We start from the raw sequence: 14,237 nt of genomic DNA on the forward strand, positions 1-14,237 counted from the left end.
GAGGAAGTATAGGCTGTGCCCAAGTCATATAAGAAATATAGATTAACAAGAATCAACACATATGAGTTGGAAGTCAACAGGTGATAAATAACAAATGCCATACAATGTGTGGTGTTTCATCTCTGTCATAATAAAATAATATGCAATGATTTGCCATAGATAACTATAACGAACTTCCAATACATAAAAATACCTGAGAAACGTGTAAAAGGTAACTAGGTGGTCACTCGCTTCATGTACAAGCAATTTTAACTTGATCTGGTACCTACCTACCCACAGATAGTTTATTTGCTTAATGAATATATTTTTCACATAGTTATTATTTTATTCGGTATTTTACATATTTATCTTTTACAGGTTTCTTAGGCATTTCTACATAGTGAAAGTTCGTTAAAGTTAGCCCTAGCAGACCATTACAAATTATTTTATAATTACAGAGATGAAATAACATCGTCATATACTAGCAATTGACTGCCAGGTGATACTTGTTGACTCTTGTTATTCTATACTTTCGATATGACTTGGGTGCAACTGTACTTGTTCTCTACTACTTTTAATTATTTTGTACGGATTCCACTTAAATATTACTGATTATTACACCCATATTGATGATATACCTTACTTAAGCTGAAGTTTGGCAGTTATCTTTTGTTAACATCCAAGTTATATTTATTGGTTCTTATACACCTATTATGTGACCCACTGACAATACACCGAGCGAGGTGGCGCAGTGGTTAGACACTGGACTCGCATTCGGAAGGACGACGGTTCAATCCCGTGTCCGGCCATCCTGATTTAGGTTTTCCGTGATTTCCCTAAATCACTCCAGGCAAATGCCGGGATGGTTCCTCTGAAAGGGCACGGCCGACTTCCTTCCCTATCCTTCCCTAATCCGATGAGACCGATGACTACGCTGTCTGGTCTTCCCCAAACCAACCAACCAACCACTGACAATATTTGCGTGCCCCAAGGTATTTTTCATTCTTCAGTTAATGGTCCTCTTGAATATTGTTGATTGATACACTTTATTATATTGTTATTTATACAAAGCCCTTATAACGATGTAATGTAATATTGAAATATACAGCTGAAGGTGTGCTGCTGTTTACTGCATATTTTAGTAGGGTCCAGCCAGAGATAGTTTCCCGATTATTATCGGTATTCGTGCACTGTCGATACCACGCCGTGCCAGTCCACGTTTATAAGTTGGCAGAAACCATGTGATTGTATCGGCAATCTGCGGCCGATTCCGAGACACACCCTCCTCAGAACGTGCAGCCATCACTACCACGGAAACGACTTAGAGGACGCCGCACTGATCTCTGGACTAGTAGTCTGTCTGTTAGTTCCGTTTGGTCTGTCTAGTCTAAGCGTCGTCACTGAGCCCCGGTTACGACTGTGGATATCGCGCTTGGCCTACCTCAAGGAGTTACACTCCTGGAAATGGAAAAAAGAACACATTGACACCGGTGTGTCAGACCCACCATACTTGCTCCGGACACTGCGAGAGGGCTGTACAAGCAATGATCACACGCACGGCACAGCGGACACACCAGGAACCGCGGTGCTGGCCGTCGAATGGCGCTAGCTGCGCAGCATTTGTGCACCGCCGCCGTCAGTGTCAGCCAGTTTGCCGTGGCATACGGAGCTCCATCGCAGTCTTTAACACTGGTAGCATGCCGCGACAGCGTGGACTTGAACCGTATGTGCAGTTGACGGACTTTGAGCGAAGGCGTATAGTGGGCATGCGGGAGGCCGGGTGGACGTACCGCCGAATTGCTCAACACGTGGGGCGTGAGGTCTCCACAGTACATCGATGTTGTCGCCAGTGGTCGGCGGAAGGTGCACGTGCCCGTCGACCTGGGACTGGACTGCAGCGACGCACGGATGCACGCCAAGACCGTAGGATCCTACGCAGTGCCGTAGGGGACCGCACCGCCACTTCCCAGCAAATTAGGGACACTGTTGCTCCTGGGGTATCGGCGAGGACCATTCGCAACCGTCTCCATGAAGCTGGGCTACGGTCCCGCACACCGTTAGGCCGTCTTCCGCTCACGCCCCAACATCGTGCAGCCCGCCTCCAGTGGTGTCGCGACAGGCGTGAATGGAGGGACGAATGGAGACGTGTCGTCTTCAGCGATGAGAGTCGCTTCTGCCTTGGTGTCAATGATGGTCGTATGCGTGTTTGGCGCCGTGCAGGTGAGCGCCACAATCAGGACTGCATACGACCGAGGCACACAGGGCCAACACCCGGCATCATGGTGTGGGGAGCGATCTCCTACACTGGCCGTACACCACTGGTGATCGTCGAGGGGACACTGAATAGTGCACGGTACATCCAAACCGTCATCGAACCCATCGTTCTACCATTCCTAGACCAGCAAGGGAACTTGGTGTTCCAACAGGACAATGCACGTCCGCATGTATCCCGTGCCACCCAACGTGCTCTAGAAGGTGTAAGTCAACTACCCTGGCCAGCAAGATCTCCGGATCTGTCCCCCATTGAGCATGTTTGCGACTGGATGAAGCGTCGTCTCACGCGGTCTGCACGTCCAGCACGAACGCTGGTCCAACTGAGGCGCCAGGTGGAAATGGCATGGCAAGCCGTTCCACAGGACTACATCCAGCATCTCTACCATCGTCTCCATGGGAGAATAGCAGCCTGCATTGCTGCGAAAGGTGGATATACACTGTACTAGTGCCGACATTGTGCATGCTCTGTTGCCTGTGTCTATGTGCCTGTGGTTCTGTCAGTGTGATCATGTGATGTATCTGACCCCAGGAATGTGTCAATAAAGTTTCCCCTTCCTGGGACAATGAATTCACGGTGTTCTTATTTCAATTTCCAGGAGTGTATATTGGATATTGCGCCGGACTCGCACTTGGAAATCAAGTAAAGTAAAAGACCTTTATCCAACAACACGTGTGCATTTTGTTATTTTACTCCATGTCATAGCCGGCCGGTGTGGCCGTGCGGTTAAAGGCGCTTCAGTCTGGAACCGCGTGACCGCTACGGTCGCTGGTTCGCATCCTGCCTCGGGCATGGATGTGTGTGATGTCCTTAGGTTAGTTAGGTTTAATTAGTTCTACGTTCTAGGGGACTTATGACCTCAGAAGTTAAGTCGCATAGTGCTCAGAGCCATTTGAACCATTTTTTTCCATGTCATATTCCCAGTCAACTCTTCACATCCCCAGCACGATGAGCAAACGCCTGCCGACGTGGCTGTTTCTCCACAGATGTTCAATTACGTCTTCCCGTCCGCCATGCAAACAACTGGCGACCTTCCTTACTGCGTGTATTTCTTGCACCATTCTGAACATTAGTTGTTGTTACCAACCGTATTGCTCCAGTGTTTCAGAACATTCGCCCTGCGACTGATTGTGGTTTATGCGCTTTCAAGGGCTTTCTAGTGACTATCTACATCTATATCCATACTCTGCAAGCCACCTGACGGAGTGTGGCGGAGGGTACCTTGAGTACCTCTATCGGTTCTCCCTTCTATTCTAGTCTCGTATTGTTCGTGGAAAGAAAGACTGTCGGTATGCCTCTGTGTGGGCTCTAATCTCTCTGATTTTATCCTCATGGTCTCTTCGCGAGCTATACGTAGGAGGGAGCAATATACTGCTTGACTCCTCGGTGAAGGTATGTTCTCGAAACTTCAGCAAAAGCCCGTACCGAGCTAGTGAGCGTCTCTCTTGCAGAGTCTTCCACTGGAGTTTATCTATCATCTCCGTAACGCTTTCGCGATTACTAAATGATCCTGTAACGAAGAGCGCTGCTCTCCGTTGGATCTTCTCTATAACTCCTATCAACCCTACCTGGTATGGATCCCACACCGGTGAGCAGTATTCAAGCAGTGGGCGAACAAGTGAACTGTAACCTACTTCCTTTGTTTTCGGACTGCATTTCCTCTGCATTTCCAATGCATCTCATTCTGGCATCTGTTTTACCGACGATTAATTTTATATGCTCATTCCATTTTAAATCACTCCTAATGCCTACTCCCAGATAATTTATGGAATTAACTGCTTCGAGCTGCTGACCTGCTATATTGTAGCTAAATGATAAATGATCTTTCTTTCTATGTATTCGCAGCACATTGCATTAGTCTACATTGAGATTCAACTGCCATTCCCTGCACTATGCTTCAATTCGTTGCAGATCTTCCTGCATTTCAGTACAATTTTCCATTGTTACAACCTCTCATCCGCAAAAAGCCTCAGTGAACTTCCGATGTTATCCACAAGGTCATTTATATATATCGTGAATAGCAACGGTCCTACGACACTTCCCTGCGGCACACCTGAAATCACTCTTACTTCGGAAGACTTCTCTCCATTGAGAATGACATGCTGCGTTCTGTTATCTAGGAACTCTTCAATCCAATCACACAATTGGTCTGATAGTCCATATGCTCTTACTTTGTTCCTTAAACGACGGTGAGGAACTGTATCGAATGCCTTGCGGAAGTCAAGAAACACGGCATCTACCTGAGAACCGGAGTCTATGGCCCTCTGAGTCTCGTGGACGAATACCGCGAGCTGGGTTTCACACGATCGTCTTTTTCCAAACCCATGCTGATTCCTACAGTTTAATTCGTACCTTCTTTCATCGTAGCTTAGTGGTTGACTTATATTTTTATTCCACTGTTATTTTATGAGTTGGTCATGGCCAGTTCCCGCAAGAACTGTCAGTAACTCATATCATTCAGTTTCAGGCGTAACAAATGCAATGGAAATAATGGCCAGATTGCTGGCTGCACAGGAAAACACAGCGGCCGCTCCCCCAGCACCCGCAACCCCGCCACGGCAAGCTGCGACATTTCCCGTGCCGCCGACCGAAGTAGCCGAGCGGTTCTAGGCGCTTCAGTCTGGAACCGAGCGACTGCTACGGTCGCAGGTTCGAATCCTGCCTCGGGCATGGATGTGTGTGATGTCCTTAGGTTAGTTAGGTTTAAGTTAGTTCTAAGTTCTAGGGGACTAATGACCTCAGCTGATAAGTCCCATAGTGCTCAGAGCCATTTGAACCATTTTGTTCCCGTGCCGCTATTCCGTGCATTTGGTTGTCAACAACAGGAATGACTCGAGTATCATGCTCAGCTCGACGTGTACTTTACAGTGTTCCACACTGAAGGTAGGGAGAGGCAATTATACACTCCTGGAAATTGAAATAAGAACACCGTGAATTCATTGTCCCAGGAAGGGGAAACTTTATTGACACATTCCTGGGGTCAGATACATCACATGATCACACTGACAGAACCACAGGCACATAGACACAGGCAACAGAGCATGCACAATGTCGGCACTAGTACAGTGTATATCCACCTTTCGCAGCAATGCAGGCTGCTATTCTCCCATGGAGACGATGGTAGAGATGCTGGATGTAGTCCTGTGGAACGGCTTGCCATGCCATTTCCACCTGGCGCCTCAGTTGGACCAGCGTTCGTGCTGGATGTGCAGACCGCGTGAGACGACGCTTCATCCAGTCCCAAACATGCTCAATGGGGGACAGATCCGGAGATCTTGCTGGCCAGGGTAGTTGACTTACACCTTCTAGAGCACGTTGGGTGGCACGGGATACATGCGGATGTGCATTGTCCTGTTGGAGCAACAAGTTCCCTTGCCGGTCTAGGAATGGTAGAACGATGGGTTCGATGTACCGTGCACTATTCAGTGTCCCCTCGACGATCACCAGTGGTGTACGGCCAGTGTAGGAGATCGCTCCCCACACCATGATGCCGGGTGTTGGCCCTGTGTGCCTCGGTCATATGCAGTCCTGATTGTGGCGCTCACCTGCACGGCGCCAAACACGCATACGACCATCATTGACACCAAGGCAGAAGCGACTCTCATCGCTGAAGACGACACGTCTCCATTCGTCCCTCCATTCACGCCTGTCGCGACACCACTGGAGGCGGGCTGCACGATGTTGGGGCGTGAGCGGAAGACGGCCTAACGGTGTGCGGGACCGTAGCCCAGCTTCATGGAGACGGTTGCGAATGGTCCTCGACGATACCCCAGGAGCAACAGTGTCCCTAATTTGCTGGGAAGTGGCGGTGCGGTCCCCTACGGCACTGCGTAGGATCCTACGGTCTTGGCGTGCATCCGTGCGTCGCTGCAGTCCAGTCCCAGGTCGACGGGCACGTGCACCTTCCGCCGACCACTGGCGACAACATCGATGTACTGTGGAGACCTCACGCCCCACGTGTTGAGCAATTCGGCGGTACGTCCACCCGGCCTCCCGCATGCCCACTATACGCCCTCGCTCAAAGTCCGTCAACTGCACATACGGTTCACGTCCACGCTGTCGCGGCATGCTACCAGTGTTAAAGACTGCGATGGAGCTCCGTATGCCACGGCAAACTGGCTGACACTGACGGCGGCGGTGCACAAATGCTGCGCAGCTAGCGCCATTCGACGGCCAACACCGCGGTTCCTGGTGTGTCCGCTGTGCCGTGCGTGTGATCATTGCTTGTACAGCCCTCTCGCAGTGTCCGGAGCAAGTATGGTGGGTCTGACACACCGGTGTCAATGTGTTCTTTTTTCCATTTCCAGGAGTGTATTTTCTCCCAACAGCGGGAGTGTCACTGTGCCCGTTAGCCTGCAAATTTATTTTCCCACGACGACTTGATTGCTGGGCTAGATAAGCACTGCGATGAACAGGTTAATGTGACGCCTGCGCGTTACAAAATCTTTCGCTTGCGTAGGCAACCTTAACGGACTCATAAGCCCTGGCTGACTTACAGGGAATTATTCGCCATTACAAACTCAAGTGTAAGTACAGACGGTGCTATAGTGATGCCATGATTAGGGCGCCATTATACAAATTGTGTCAGATCCTCACATACTCGAGCAGATTCTTAAGTAAGCTAATCCTAGCTTGCAACAGATATTAGAAATAGTGGAGCACCAGGACTCGTATGATACAGCACTGATAGGCCTTCATTACGCTCCTATTTCGCGACGTTACTGAAACATTTTCGTTCACAGTTTTTTGGTCACGTGAAAGTGAAAATATTTTTTGGTATTGACTCTTTTAATCGGCTTGCTTTGCAAATCCAAGACAATGTTTTCTCTCTGTGTCTATTATAAGGATAACTGAACTTTGTGATGAATTTAGTGACTTTTCCAAGGTTGTACAGGTAAACATAATAATTTTGAGGCCCACATGATCATGAAAGACCATGGTCAATCATGGTCTTGCCAAGCGCGACCCGTCCCTCACGCTATTGGAGATCAAGTGACACAGGAGCTCATATCTTTGCAGGACATAGGTGTGATTTCCCCTGCAGCAGCCAGCCAGTGGACTTCTTTGGTGGTTATAAAGAAACGTCGGCAAATTTCGATGACGTGCAGATTTCAAGGCAACGGTAAGTCCATAGACTGTGATTGACTTTTTTCCTTTGCCTCGCTGTGGAACTCATGGACAAACTTGCTGACGCTCATTTGCAGTTTCCCTAGGATGGTCCCAACGAACTTTTGGTGATCAGCACCCACATGGGGTCATTTAAGTCCTTGCAGTTGCCCTGTGGCACCAGCAGTTTTTTAGTGCTACATCACAGTTGACTGCTACAATTCCTTCTTGTTCGAACTATCTGGGCGACTACTACTTTTGGGTCGTGCTTCTGATTATCTTTTCAATCCCAGTAAATTGTTTCAAGTGCTTTCTAACGCTGGGTTAAGGTCTAATGAAGTCAAATTCTTCCTCCTCCGGACTGAGATCAAGTAAATAGGAAACGTTAGCAACAGTCAGGGCCTCCTCCCCTTGAAGTCACACTTAACTGCCATCTGGGATCTCCGAGCTCCTCGGAACATCAGTGAATGCCAGCCTGTCTTGCGTTAACTCACTTATTACATGCAGTTCATTCAAAACGATGCTCAGATTGCAGTTCCACTGTGTTGTCTTCCATAAAAGAATGTTCTATTTGAGTGCACTAGGAAGTGTCAAGATGCATTTCAGAAACTGTAGCATCCTTTATTGGACGATTGCTGTTTGGTACATTTTGATCCCACTAAGATAGTGACCGTTGATGCATGCTCTTACGCGATTCGTGACGTTCTCTCACACAGAGGTGGACCATTGGACAGGCCGTTTGCCTTTGTATCTATATTCATCAGCTTAGAGAGATGCACCTGTTCACAGATTGAGATGGAATCTCTTGCTGTTGTATATGGAGTGACCAAATTCCACCGATGCTGGTACGGTAGAAAATTTTTCTTGGTGATGAACCACGAGCCGCTGTCCTCGTTGTTCAGCACTTCAAAGCCAGTCCCTCCCTGCACAGAGCAGAACTTGCAGTTTTGGTCTCTGTTCCTTTCCAGTTATCAGGATGAAATTGTGCACAGGCCAACGGCTAGGCATTCGAGTGCAGACACTCTTTCTCGCCCCCCCCATTCATCAATGATTTGGCTTTTGAAACTACAGATGATTCTTGCTTTCACTTTGATGTCGAGGACAATGACACACTTGGTGGTTCTTCCCGTCGAACACCAATGAATTGCTCAAGTAACAGCTGTGGATCCCATCTCAAGATTCTACCTCAATACCTCCGCCTGGGTGGGAACATACAATTAAGAAGATTTGTGATACAGTCAAAAGTCACTATTTTGTGTTTCATCCCAACTTATCAGTCCAGCAGAGTATCATCTTCCATACAGAAAATGATCAGTCCTGTGTAATTGTGCCACATTTGCTTCAGACCGAAATTCTCCAACTTCTCCATCAAAGCCATTGAGGCACTGTACACTCTAAGTAGGGTCACCTGATCCCATTGCGCCGGCCGTTGTGGCCGAGCGGTTCTAGGCGCTTCAGTCTGAAACCGCGCTGCTGCTACGGTCGCAGGTTAGAATCCTGCTCGGGCATGGATGTGTGTGATGTCCTTAGGTTAGTTATGTTTAAGTAGTTCTAAGTCTAGGGGACTGATGACCTCAGATGTTAAGTCCCATAGTGCTCAGAGCCATTTTTGATCCCATTGCACATGGGTAGCATTGATGCTCAAATAGAAAAATTTATTTCATGATGCCCAGCATGCGTGGCATACCAGACTGCTTCACCATAAAAACATTTTGATTGGCCTAATCCCAGCATCCCTTGGCAATATTTGCATATTGACTTTGCAGGTCCCTGCTGGAATTCACATTGGCTCATTGTGGCAGATGCCTTTAGAAAGTTTTCATGTCTATGCACACCACAACAATGGCTAGCACTATGAAGAATCTGATGTCAGTCTTTTGCACTGAAGTTTTAACTAATGTGCTAGTTTTGGGTAATGAGCCGTATTTCGTGATTAACAGCATCAGGAATGTTAAAAGCAAGCTTTTCCACCCTCAGACTAATGGTCAAGTGGAATACTTCGTCAGAACTTTCAGTCAACAGATGAACAAGTTATGTGCCTCCCATATGTTGGAGGAATCTTTAGTGCTCTTTCTCTAGTCCTACAGTTCTGAGCTACTCAAGTGCTAATCGCCAGCAGAGCTCTTGCATGGCTGCCAACACAGGAAATTGCTTCAGCTGCTGTATCCTCTACAGTGGTCGGCTCTTCCGCCACAGTTCTCCAGGTTTCATGGGCATGAGTTGGTCTTTTTCAGAGGCTCTGGCAGACACAGGCGCTGGGAACTAGGCGTCATCACTGAAGTCTTTGGCCACTCATTGTACGTTGTACAGAGTCCCACCATGCTGCAGAAGCTACACCAGTATCAACTTCGTTTTTGTGAGATGCGTGATCCTGCAGCAGTGTTTTAATTTGCACAGTTAGTGCCCAGAAGGTCCCTGCAGTTTCATCCACCTTTGCCTCGCTTGGGTCCCGCGCTGCTGGCGTTGTACGGCAGCCATTGAAGGTTGACACAGCATCATCGCCATCATCGCTGCACCAGGCGTCACAGCTTTGGGAGGTTCCCTATCACCTTCCAGTGGGCCGCTATGCACCCTCTAGTCGTTGTTGCACCTCCACCAATGGAAGAGGATGCTCCAACTCTGGGCATGCGTGCACACACTATGGCTGTTTTTTTTTTTCAGCCGATGATTCCAACCTTTTGCATAATGAATGTCAAGATATGGGTGGGAGCTTGTCATCACTCGGTCTCGGTCCTGTCTCCTCTGTGGACCTCCACCCACATTGCAGCGGCACCAGTACATGACGACACCGAGAAATTTTTGGGAGGGGGGAGGACTGTGGTACTGTATGCTATCAATACCATACCACGACAGACCACGTCTAGAAGTTGCCAGTGACCATGTGATTGCACCACCAATCTGTGTCCAACTGGCTCCGAGGCACATCCTCCTTAGCCTGGGCAGCTGTTGCCACCACGGAGCAAACTTAAACGAAGCCACTCGATCTATAGGCTAGACTGTTAGCTTAGTTTGATCTGTCTAGTTTAAGCGTTGTCACTCACTCTCTGTCACTATCGTGGGTATTGGACCCACCTACCTCATGGACTTGTATCAGATATTGCCCTAGCCTTACATTTGGAAACCAAGTCGGGTAACTGAAGTTTATCTAACACTATGTATGCATCTTATTATTTTGCTCTCTGTCATAGTACCCATCAGTTCCCTGGTATCCCCAGTGGAATGACCAGACACGATAAATCAGTCCTCAGAATCTTTTTGGAAGCAATTCTGTAGCTATAGAGTGAGACATGACAGTGATAAGTACAATCACTCACCTTGATTATTGCGAATGTATTTGTTTTTGTAAGTAAATGAACTGATTAATACGAGAAATAGACTGAAACAGAAGGTTTATGGACATGGTAGTTTTTCTAACAGCAGGTCATTGAAAAACACGTGGTGATCATTGTTATGAATCAGGAGATATTTTAATTCTGATTAAGTACTGAAATCAAAACTTGTGGCAGCGCTCGGAAGCTGGAAGCAATCATTGTCGTGGATTTGGGCGACAGAGTACCCAAGGATCCCAAGTGATCACGGTGGCTGGTGCAAATATTTTTGGAAGCCAGCTTAAATACAAGGGCATGAACTAAAATAAGACAAAATTTCCGAGGGCAGACATCCATTAGCAACATGCAGCTGCGCGAGTCCAAGGAATGAACGACACATGAAAGAAAAATAGTCCATCCGAAAAACACATTTTATGAGAATAAGAATGAAAGGAGAATTACTTCAGATAGTGTTCCAGAAGAGTTTCCACTAGGGGAAGCGAAGTAGGACACTACAATTTTGATGGGGCAATCCTTAGTAAAGTGCCATGTCTGACGTCACAGAAGCTGAAAAAGTAAATAGGAGCTACAGACCATTGTTTAGAAGAGAGCGCATCAGGGCTTCGCTGCAGTTGGACCTATGCCACATGGCAGTCCACCTCATTTACATCATAAGCTTTGAATTTGTTCACTTGATGTTGATTATCTCAATACGTTGTGTGCACCAACTTAACTCGAGGCAAAGGGCCTCAATAAAATATCTAATTTTCGCAAATTAGGTTATTCTTTCTTTAACTGCATACCGACCATTTCCGAAGTATGATTGTATCCAGGCAAAAATGAATCGGGTTCACGTATAGGAATGCAGCGTAAGAACAGATGCATCACACGTAAGGGCAGGTAGGTTAAAAAGTCGAGTATGGGCAGCTGGACTTCAAGTACACAGCATCAAAAGCTAGGCCTGCGATGTAACTACGTCGTGCACCCCTGTTGGGCCCCCATTTACCGTCCCATGCATGTTGTTCGATATTACGTTACAAAAGTGAGGTTTTCGCTGATACTTTCTCCTGGTGCAAACCAATGTATGTTTAATGCTGGAATAATTGATCTGGAGGTTTCTGGATGTAAGGTCTTATTCTAATTAACCTCAAATTGCTTAACCATATTAATTTCATCACTAAGAGACCTAAACCAAGTTTCAAGAACAATTAATGTTGGTCTTTGAGTAGTGAGGAGTTTTATCCTGGCTCACTGATCAAAACGAGGATAGAACACCTACTTTGGTTCTTCTTGAAGTATAGGCAACCATAGAATTAATATGGGTCCGCCAATAAAAGTTTCTACGTACCCTTAGAGCAATAAGCCAAATAACATACCTCGCTCTCCAAGAATGCGTGGATTCCTGTCGTTGCACCCGAGAGATTTTTTTTTTCGACGCTACGTCATCTCTAAGGACGAGATAACGTTTCACTTAATTTGGAGCCTGTTCTTCAATGTTGTTGATGAGGTCTTCAGTCCGAAGACTGGTTTGATGCTGCTCTCCATCCTGCTCTATCCTGTTCAAGCCTCTTCATCTCCGAATAGCTACTGAAAATTACAAAACTACTTCCAATGCAACCTGCTTACTGTATTCATCTCTTGGTCTCCCTCTACGATTTTTATCGCCCCACACTACCGTCCAGTAGTGCACTGGCGATCTCTTAATAAGTCAGAATCGTCCTATCAGCTGACCCCTTCTTTTATTCAAGCTGCACAACAAATGTCTTCTCCTCAGTTCTGTTCAGTACCTCTTCATTAGTTACGTGATGTACCTATCTAATCTTCAGCATTCTTCTGTAGAACCGCACTTCAGAAGCTTCCATTCTCTTCTTAAGGGAAGTGTTTATCGTCCACTTTCCACTTCTAAACAGGGCTACACCTTCGGAAAAGACTTCCTGAGATTAAAAACTGTATGGGATCTTAACAAATTTCTCTTTTCAGAAATTCTTCTTTTGCCGTTGCTAGTCTACATTTTACAGCATTTCTACTTCGGCCATCATCAGTTATTTTACTGCCCAAATAGCAAAACTCATCTAGTACGTATAATGTTTCGTTTCTTAATCCATTTCCCCAGCATCGCATGATTTAATTCGACTACATTCCATCCTTGTTTTGCTTTCGTCGATGTTCATCTTACAACTTCCTTTGTAGATATTGTCTATTCCGTTCACTATCTCTTCCAAGTCTTTTCTGTCTGTGACAGAACTACACTGTCATCGGCAAACCTGAATTATTATTTCTTCTCCCTGAACTTTAATTCATTATCCAAATTTTTCTTTGGTTTCCTTTAGTGCTTGCTCAAAATGCAGATTTAATAACATTGGGGATAGGCTGTAACCTTGTCCCACTCCATTCTCAACCAGTGATTCCTTTCACGCCCTTCCACTCTTATAACTGCCGTCTTTTCTTCTGCACAAGGTGTACATAATCTTTCGCCTCCTGTATTTTACCCTCGCTACCTTCAAAATTTCGAAGAGTGTATTCCAGGCAGCATTGTTAAAAGCTTTCTCTAAATCTACAACTCTTACAAATGTAGGTTTGCCTCTCCTTAACCTACCTTAAGAGAGAAGTCGTGGCTCAGAATTGCCCGGTGTCTTCCTAAATTTCTCTGGAATCTAAACTGGTTGTCGTCGAGGTCGCATTCTACCAGTTTTACAATTTTTCTGTAAATAATTTATGTCAGTATTTTAAAGTATGACTCAAACTGGTAGTTCACTAATATTCACACCTGTCAGCGCCTGCTTTCTTTGGGATTGGGATTATTACATTACTCTTTACATTTGTGGCTGTATCGCTTTTCTCTTAGATCTTGAACACCAGATGGAATAGCTTTGTCATTTCTGGCTCTCCCAGAAATATCAGTAGTTCTGACATAATGTCGTCTACTCCAGATCTTTCACTGCTCTGTCACATTCTTGTCGCAGTATCCTATCTCCTACCTCATCTTCATCTACGTTCTCCTCCCTTTCTATAATAATGCTTTCATTTCTCTTGTACAGCCCCTTTTGGTACCGTTTTTCCATCCGCGCTCCTGATATTCACTGTGCTATTTCTCTTTCCTCCAAATCTCTGTTTAATTTTCCCATATTTCCCCTAGTTATATAGCCTTTCGTATGACCTCTAGCAGTTCTTGCTTAGCCGTTTTGCACTTTGTCAGTCTCGTTGTTTAGACGTCTATATTCCCTTTTGACTGCTTGGTTAGTTGCATTTTTTTACGTTTTTTTTCTTTTCATCGATGAAATTTGTGTGTCATGTGATTACCTATTTGATCCTTTGCTGCCTTCACTATTTCCTCTCTCCAAGCTACCATTCATCTCCTAAAGTATTCCTTTCCCCTGCTGGAGTCAATCGTTGCCCAATGTTCCCTCCGAAACCGCCAACCTCCTCTAGTTCTTTCAACTTACCGAGATCTCATATCCTCAGTTTCCTAGAGTTCACAACCAGTTAATTATGGCGAGTTTACATCTGCCAGTGGACAAGTCTTAAAGTTTAAAATCTGGTTCCGAGATCTCTGTCTAACCATTATACTATCA

This window comes from Schistocerca americana, chromosome 4 (genome assembly GCF_021461395.2).
Source record: "Schistocerca americana isolate TAMUIC-IGC-003095 chromosome 4, iqSchAmer2.1, whole genome shotgun sequence".
Classification (NCBI taxonomy): domain Eukaryota; kingdom Metazoa; phylum Arthropoda; class Insecta; order Orthoptera; family Acrididae; genus Schistocerca; species Schistocerca americana.